The sequence below is a fragment of the Populus alba genome, chromosome 4 (assembly GCF_005239225.2).
Source record: "Populus alba chromosome 4, ASM523922v2, whole genome shotgun sequence".
In the NCBI taxonomy this organism is placed as follows: Eukaryota; Viridiplantae; Streptophyta; class Magnoliopsida; order Malpighiales; family Salicaceae; genus Populus; species Populus alba.
In genome coordinates, this window is record NC_133287.1 from 4,677,898 (window position 1) to 4,686,772 (window position 8,875).

The following is an 8,875-nucleotide window of genomic DNA, read 5'->3' on the forward strand; positions in this document are numbered from 1 at the left end:
AGATGTATCGGATCGTTTTGGGTTTCACGGCTTTATTTGCTAAATCTATAACCTGAATCATGAATTTTATTGGGTTTAACAATTTTTTTAAAACTATTTCTTACTTAATGATATAAAAACTAAAATAAATACTTGTAAAATTAAACATCAATCAAATACTAAGATATTTGTTTGAAATCACAATAACCTTATAAAAAGCTAACCAAAATAAATTATGAAAATCAATTCAAAATCAATAAAATATTGAAGGATGAAAAAAAAAAGTAAAGAGAATTTAATAAGAAGAAAAAAAATCAAAGATGGAATTTTAAAAAAAGAAAACGAAAAGAAAGACTAACCTAATGAGTCAATCTTGAAACCTCTCGACCCGACTTCTTTTCTAGCCTGGTTTTAAAATTAACCCAAGTGAGAGTTGTCTCGATATGACCTTGTCGACTTTGCGAGCTCAAAGACAACTCGAATGACTAGTAAAAAGCATGGCTAGACCTATCATCCAAATCATGGACACCATTGGGCTTAACAACCTTGTTTATTTCTTTTAACTATTTTTCATTTAATGATAATAAAAGTATACTCGTAAAATTGAGTACCAACCAAATATCAAAATGTTTGATTGAAAGTGTGATAAACTTATAAAAAACAAACCCAAATAAATTATGAAGGTCAATTCAAAATCAATAAAACATGATAAAATTGAAACAAAAAATAAAACTAAAAAGGATTCAATTGAAAAAAAATAGAAGATAGAATTAAAAATAAAGAAAGAAAATAGGAGCAACTCCTTCACTACTCATATGAATAATAAAGTAGTTGGGGTTTTACCCCAGGTTTTTTTTTATATTATTATTAGAGTGGATAACTAGCTATGTGTCTAGGCTTCACTGTGGTCAACACAAATTTTTTATCAGCAAAACTTTTCATACCATAAAGAATGTTTCAAAATGTATATTTTTTGCAAATTAATTAACTTAAACAAAAGTCAACCCAAAGTGTTATCAAGATCCAACACCTAAGAAAGAGAGAAGAGATAAATTGTTCTAGTAAGAGAGATAAATATGGAAGAAAAAAATGGAAAGAAAAAATAGGTTACTGGAGACACATTAAGGCTCTATTTCTGACACATGTTGTATTGTTAGAAAGATCTCGACGAAACGATTCTATCTACACCTTAGAAGACTATCATATGGGGGTTGTAATCAACCATAAATTAACTAAAAAAAAACCTCCTACCAAATTACAATCTTGTTTGGTGGCTTTTCAATGTGTTGTTAAAATTATCTTGTTGAAATGTTTATAACAACATTAAGTGTGTTGAAAATAGAGTGTCTCCATTTACCTTTTTTTGTGGCCTTTCAATGCGTGGTTAGAATTATATTGTTAAGATCTTTATAACGATATCAAGCGTGTCAAAAATAGAGTGTCTCCGGTGCAAAATTTTTCTTCTTCTTCTTCTTTTTTATCTTATTTTTTATCTTCTCCCTTTCTCTCTCATGCCATATCAACTAATCTTCTTTTTTATTTTTAGCCATTGAATCTTGAATTTTATTTTTTGGTCATTAGATTTTTATAAAATTTTAGGTTAACTTTGTATATGTTAATTAATTTGAATGAGACATGACTCTTGAAACAATCACTATTTCCAATAATTGTTATAACTTATATTATTTTTTCAAAATTTTTATAAAATAGTAAAAGATCAGAGATTTTGATGTATTTTCGGATGATGGCCAAACTAAAAAGCCTCCAGCATTAGAGGGGGTAACAACTTTGAAGGATGAGACTACTTAAGGGGTGTTTGAGAGTATGGTAGTGGTTGCTTTTTAAAGTGTTTTTTACTCGGAAATGAATCAAAATAATATTTTTTTTATTTTTAAAAAATTATTATTTGACATCAGCATATTAAAACAATATAAAACTACTAAAAAATATTAATTTAAAATAAAAAATAAAATATATTTTTTAAATTTTTTTTAAAAAACTTTTAAAATACAAAAATAAATATCCCATGTTAAAAGGTGTTGCGGCAGCTTACAGTTCTTTGAATGACATCTAGCCTTCAAGATCGGGAATGAATGAAGGCGTGGTTGAGTCGAAAGTTGTCTCTCTATTTTTATTTATTTATCGTATAATCATTATCGCAGTCCTTAGCTAAAAAGAAAAAAGGAAAAAAGAAAAAAAAACAGGAGAAAGGCAGTAGGTGGGAAAGGAAAGAGTAAAGCTTGACTGAATTAGTGAGGGAAAACGAACTCTTGACTTTGGAGGAATCCAATTTTTTGGCGTTACCACCCTGAAACCCTCCCTCTCCTCCCAATTTACACATTAAAAAACCGCGCGCCTCTTCATTCATTAGCTACCCTCAGAATTCAAACCACCCCAAAAGGCCCCCTCCCTCCATTTATGGAAAACCTAAATAAAAAAAACTACTTTAAAATTTTCACAGGGAGTCACCTCCCCCTCCCCCTCCCTCCCGCCCCCGCTCTCCCTCCATCCATGAAAGCAGAAAACCAAAATAATATTTATGAAAACAGTTTGCCAAAATCAAAACACTGCTATCATTTTCCCACTTCAAAATTTCACCTCCCATTTCCCCTCCAAAGTGCCACCATTATATATACCTCTTCTTGCCCCTCCCATCTCATCACCGCCTCTTCCCCCCTCCCCCCCCCTCTCTCACGCTATCTGTTGCAATGGCTGTCCTCTTTCATAGCCAGAATGACAACAAGGAGAACGTCCCCCCTTTCTTTCCAAAGCAAGACGCTTTATTAGTTGCTAAATCTAAATCTCCACTCCCTACAAGAAATAAAAGAAGAGTCAGGAGACCGCTTGAGGACATTACCAACCTCTTGAATCAAGAAATCTTTCTGAGGTCTGTTCTTGATGATAGGATCCGTATTTTACAGTCGCTTCCTTCAGCTTCCAGACTGAAATGTGGAAAGAGGAGAGCTGAAGATGGTGCTGACCCGTCCTGCAAGAAGACCCAGTTGCTGCATCCGAGCAAAAATTTTAGATAGCTCTATTAATTCCATTGTCTAGACAGTCATTCTGCTTGATTGATGTTCCATTGAATCTTGCTTTCGTTTCTTCTTTTTGGTGAAAAATTAGATGGGTGAACCCCAATTCCAAAAGCAAAAATATGTATACAAATTTGATGTCAATCAATGGAAGCTCCTCAATTTGTTGCATTGGATTTATCAAACCTTTCGTTATTTTGGGGCCGTGTTTGATTCGCTTGGTATTGAGAATACAATAAGAGGAGGATTTGGATTTCAATGCCAAACAGGATTCACTTTCAAATCTTCTTTACTATAATATCTAAACAATTCCGTTAATTCCAAAAAAGAAAGCAGTTCTCATGTCTTTCTCATTTATGTGTCAATACCCAAGATGACCTGAGAATTCTTGTTTTCTCTTCCCCTTTTATTCTAATTGTCTTTGGAATAGAGGTTTTTGCCAACTTATTCGGCTTCCACAATCGTAGAACTGGATGCCGATATAAGGGAGATTAAAATTATAATAAATGACCATAGTTGTGAAATCTGTCTGGCAGGTAGATCCATTGACATGTGAAATTGGGTTATAGATCGGGCTGGATTTTAGGTTTTCTTAAAAAACTTTGAAATGATATCATTTTAGAGGGTTCTGACTTTTACGTAAAATCATATACTGGTTATGAACATAGTTAAATACATTAATTAAGCTATTTCTTTTTTCCTGTTGAATGTTTTTTGCCTGCAGGTTCATATAAGAAAATGCATGAGCGTGTCAGCTAACTCGGAACAAAAGCAAAGGCTATTCATACTTTAGGCTGGAATCATAGCTCACCTTACCTGGGAATGATCTAAATAGTCAGCCAGCTTTGCGCAGAATTCACTGGTAAGTAATTTGCTTTATGTTACAAGGAAACTAAAGCTAGTGTCATAGCAGGGTACTAGTTAATTTGCTTTATGTTACAAGGAAACATTTGTTGACAATCGATTTCATCATGGTCCAAATGTAAGGCTGTTGATCAGCTTTAATTTCTGTGGGCAGAAACGAAATTAGGCATTCATAAGATAGGCATGGTGGCGGTGCCGGCCGGCCATGAGTGGGCTCATTCTTAATTCTTGATAGAGTACATTGAACAGAATATACATACTAAAAAATTACCAAGTCATGACCTTCATTTTCTTTCATACCACATGATGCACATGTTAGTAGGTGCGATAGAGATCTCTTGTTGATGCTGAGGAGTTGAAACAAAGAGATTGGTACAAGGATGGATTCTCTCGCGACAAAAGAGTTCTGACTGGCACCGGCACATTGTTAGAACCGAACTGGTCGGTAATTCTTTTAGATCAGAAAAATTTAAAGGGATCACAGCCATATATATATAACCACTAAAAACACAATAGAATGTGATGGCTATCACCCACTTTGATTATTATATGAAAAGGGATCGCTGCTGATCTCTATATATTACACCCTCCTCATTTATTTCTCTGCAAACCGAGCTCAATAAATTTTCTGAGAGAATAAGAAGAATGGCTAGCTTGAGATGTTATCTGTGCGTACTGCTAATAGTGCTGTCATTTGCACTATACGAGGCCCGCCCCCTTGATCCATCTGCTGTACGAAGGAACTTGATCAGGACAATTCGAGCCCTGGGCGAGAGTGAAGCTGTCGGTGATCAATATGCAAATAAACGAGTGAGTCCTGGCGGACCTGATGCTAAACACCACTAAAAAGCCAGCAGTCGAGGTTTTCTACGAAAGTTAGGGGAATTGGCTATAGAAGAGTCAATGCTTGTCACTGAAGCTACTATGGATAATATTAAGTATATTATAGAAATAAAGTTACCCTGCTTTTCTTCTGATATGGTGCGCATGCTTTTGAGAAAATTTCAGATTAATGCCTTTTCAGAGTTTTTTTTTTTTTTATCATTATCATCATCATCATCATCATCTTATCAGCAACAGCGTAAAAAAATCATTCGAAAATATTAAAAAAAATCAAATTTATGCTTTTACAATTCAAATACATTTTGATAATCACTTTTAAATAAAATAAACCATGTCCCAAACACCGCTTTAAGTGGGCCCGTTCCACTTGGCTTAAATCCATATTTTGTTGCAATGCATAACAGTTCATTCATTCCGGCGGAAGAAAATATTGTGATCACTCTCCAGTCTCTACAAGGCACTCACGGTGTTAGAAACTATCTCTTAGAAAAGCTGGATAACATTTCATGATTCAACAGCGACAAGCTGGATCACTTCTACTCCATAACACATCGCATAAGTATATATAAAAGTTTGCAACCTTTATTGTGCCTTCTACGCATGAATCTGCTCAGCCCCAGAAGCATCTTTTGCTGTTTTTCTTTCCATTTTCTGAAATGTGGCCGCCATTTGTGTGCTTAGAATCTATACTTCGGTTTATTGGATGGACTTCATCAAGGGAGGATTTATTTTTTCTGAAGAAGAGAACAGATCAAATAAGAAGAAAAGGTTAAAAGAAACCAAACACCTGTGTCCGTTGTAAATAAAATAAAGATGGATGTAATTCACAGCGTTCTTTTCTTTACCCCACAGGCAACAAGTTTGCCACACTTTCATCCACTGACAACACAAAAACAATTCATAATGCTTATGCTTCAAGCGTAAGGTTTTGTAAACCAGTAATTATCAACCACACCATTGTACATGGCGTTGGAATATTATTATATAGGAAAGTTTTATAACAGAGAGTGAGAGAAATAAGGAAGTAGCTGTTACAGGATATACACTATACTATAATTAGAGTTAATCAATTCCTAGACAGACGCTGCACAATTAACTGTAAGGCAATCAAATGGCATGATTTTCTCCTTAATGCTTGGAAGGATTCTCTCCAGAAGATGTGATTGTGTTAGCGCCAATACCCCCCTCAAGTCAAGCGTGGTTGGTAACTCGCGAAGCTTGGACCTGAAGAGCAGAAACAGAGATCTTGATGGACTTTTAGTAAAGATGTCTGCAATTTGCAAGCTGGACGGCACATGTTAAATTGTTAAGATACCATTGCAAACTAATTCATGAACAAAGTGAATATCAATGTTAATATGTCGAGATCGTTTTTGAGCAACAGGATTTCGGGCCATGAAAATGGCACTGGCATTGGCACACAGTAGAGTAGGCTTGTCTGATGGCTGAAGATGTAAGTCATGAAGAATATTTAATAACCATTTGACCTCAGTGGCAGTGAGTGCTAAGGCTCTATATTTAGATTCTACAGAAGAATGAGAGACAGTTGATTGCTTTTTAGAGGTCCAGGAAACAAGATTGTCACCTAAGAAGATGGCATAGCCAGATGTTGAGCGACTTGTATTTGGGCAGCCAGCCTAGTCGGCGTCTGAAAAAGCCGAGATGTTGAAGGTGGTGGATGGTGTAATCTTGAGACCAAAGTGTAGAGTGCCTTTAACATATCTGAGGATTCGTTTGACAGCCTGGAAGTGATGGTCCTGTGGATTATGCATGAATTGACTTACTGAGTTCACTGCATGTGTAATATCTGGCCTTGTAATGGTTAGATATTGAAGTGCGCCAACTGCAAAGCGATAGGTAGTGGGGAAATGAAATGGACTACCATCAGCAGCTAGATGTTGGGAAACAATCATGGGAGTGGCAACTGGTTTGGAATCAAGAAGATCAGCTCGAAGTAGAAGATCTCTTGTATACTTTAGCCGACTTAGAAATATGCCTATGGGAGAGTGAGTGAATTCCAAACCCAAGAAATAATTCAAGGTGCCAAGATCCTTAATTGAGAACTCATGACGTAGCTTGCGAATAAAGGAATCAATGAGGGACATATTGCTGCCTGTGATGATAATATCATCAACGTATAATAGCAAGTAAATAACTTCAGGAGCTGATGAATAGACAAATAAGCTGGAATCAGCTTGACTGCTTGTGAAGCCAACATTGAGTAAGAAATGGCTAAACCGATGGAACCATGCTCTTGGGGCTTGCTTCAAGCCATAGAGTGCATTTTTAAGACGACAAACATGAGTTGGATGAGAGGGATCAGCATAGCCCGGTAGTTGTTCCATGTAAACTTGTTCTTGTAAAAGACCATGCAAGAAAGCATTTTTTACGTCCAGCTGACGCATGGTCCAGCCACGAGAGACTGCAATAGAGAGAACAATGCGAACAGTTGAAGCTCGAACAACTGGACTAAAGGTGCCATTAAAATCAAGACCATAGAGTTGAGTGTAGCCTTTGGCAACAAGGTGTGCCTTAAGCCTATCGATGGAACCATCCAAATGATATTTGGTGCGGAAAACCCATTTGGATCCAACCACATTCGTAGCAGCTGGTCGTGGAACTAATTCCCATGTTTGATTTAGCTTTAAAGCCCGAATTTCTTCGTCCATGGCAGCAAGCCATTCTGGAGACTTGGCAGCACTCTTGAAACCCTTTGGTTCCTTCATAACCAAAAGAGAGAATAATAATGGAGAGGATGGAACCTGACATACATAATTATATTATTTGGATTTGGAGATGCCTGCTTTGCCCCGAGTGATCATGGAATGAGAATTCTGATGTGGAACTGATGCAATTGGAAGTGCTGGAGATTGCGTTTCCTAAGGAGCAGGAACAGATGGTGCTAAGGATGCGGTGCTGTGGGGTGAAGGCAAGTCCAAAGCACATGTTTTACATGGCATGGACGAGGTCACTAACGATGGAGATGAATGCCTTGCAGAGGAATTAGTGCTAGCCGTAACAGAAGGCAATGAGATAGGATCATGAAAGGCAATATAATCTGATATGGAAGAGGAGGGTTGCATACTAGAAGAGGAAAATGGAAATACATTTTCATCAAAACGAGCATGTCTAGTGATAAATACACGATGAGAAACATGATCAAGACATCAAAAACCTTTGTAGGATGTGTGGTAACCAAGAAAGACGTAAGGGAGACTTCTTGGTTCAAACTTATGCTTGGTATAAGCACGCAGGTTTGGAAAACATAAGCATCCAAAGATTCGAAAGGTAGTATAGAGAGGAGATTTACTATACTGTTCTTGGTGTCCATGGCTTCACAGAAACGTTCCCAGCAAATTCTGGGATTTTTTAGAGGTTGTTTTTGTAATTTCCAAAGTGTAATGTAATTTTTGTTTAGTGGTTTTTGAATTTTATTATTTGTATTGTGGATGTAAAAGAAAAGAAACAAAAATAGTGAAAGTGTATGTGTGTGTTTGTATTTGTTTTATAAATGTTTTTTCTTTTTATGATAAAATTGCAAAGATTAAAGAAGAATTTAATATTTTGATTGATCACGGTCAAGAATTGTTAACTTATACGTAAGTTGTATTTCTAATATCCGATGAAAAGACCAAATTTTAAAACTTCTTTAACACGTTCAAAATCACGAAGCAGCTTACCTCAGGTAGGGTGGTTAGGGGTGCTAATACCTTCCCTAACCACAACTAGTCCCTTACCCGTGATATCTGACAAAGACCAGTACATCCGGTTTCCTAGTAGCCCCGCAATCAATTACTAGGTGGCGACTCTAACGAACCAATTCAAGCAAAACACACAACGAGAAAATCACCAGCCGATGCCGCGCGGATTTTTTTCGATGTGTGACATAATGGCGACTCCACTGGGAAGGTAATTGTTTTTTGAACAATATTGGACTAAGCTTTGTGTATTTGATGTGTTTAAGTTTTTGCAATTTTATCTCTCATTTTTTTTTATTTCAATATTTGTTTCCATGGATTTTATAGAATTGTTTTCATGCATCACTTGTTTTAATTTTGAAAGCACAACACAAGCTTCTAGGTTAAGTGGGGAACTAGCGATCTGCCCTAAGACTATTGGTTTCAGGGTTCAGATGCGTGAAACACCCAACTCATATC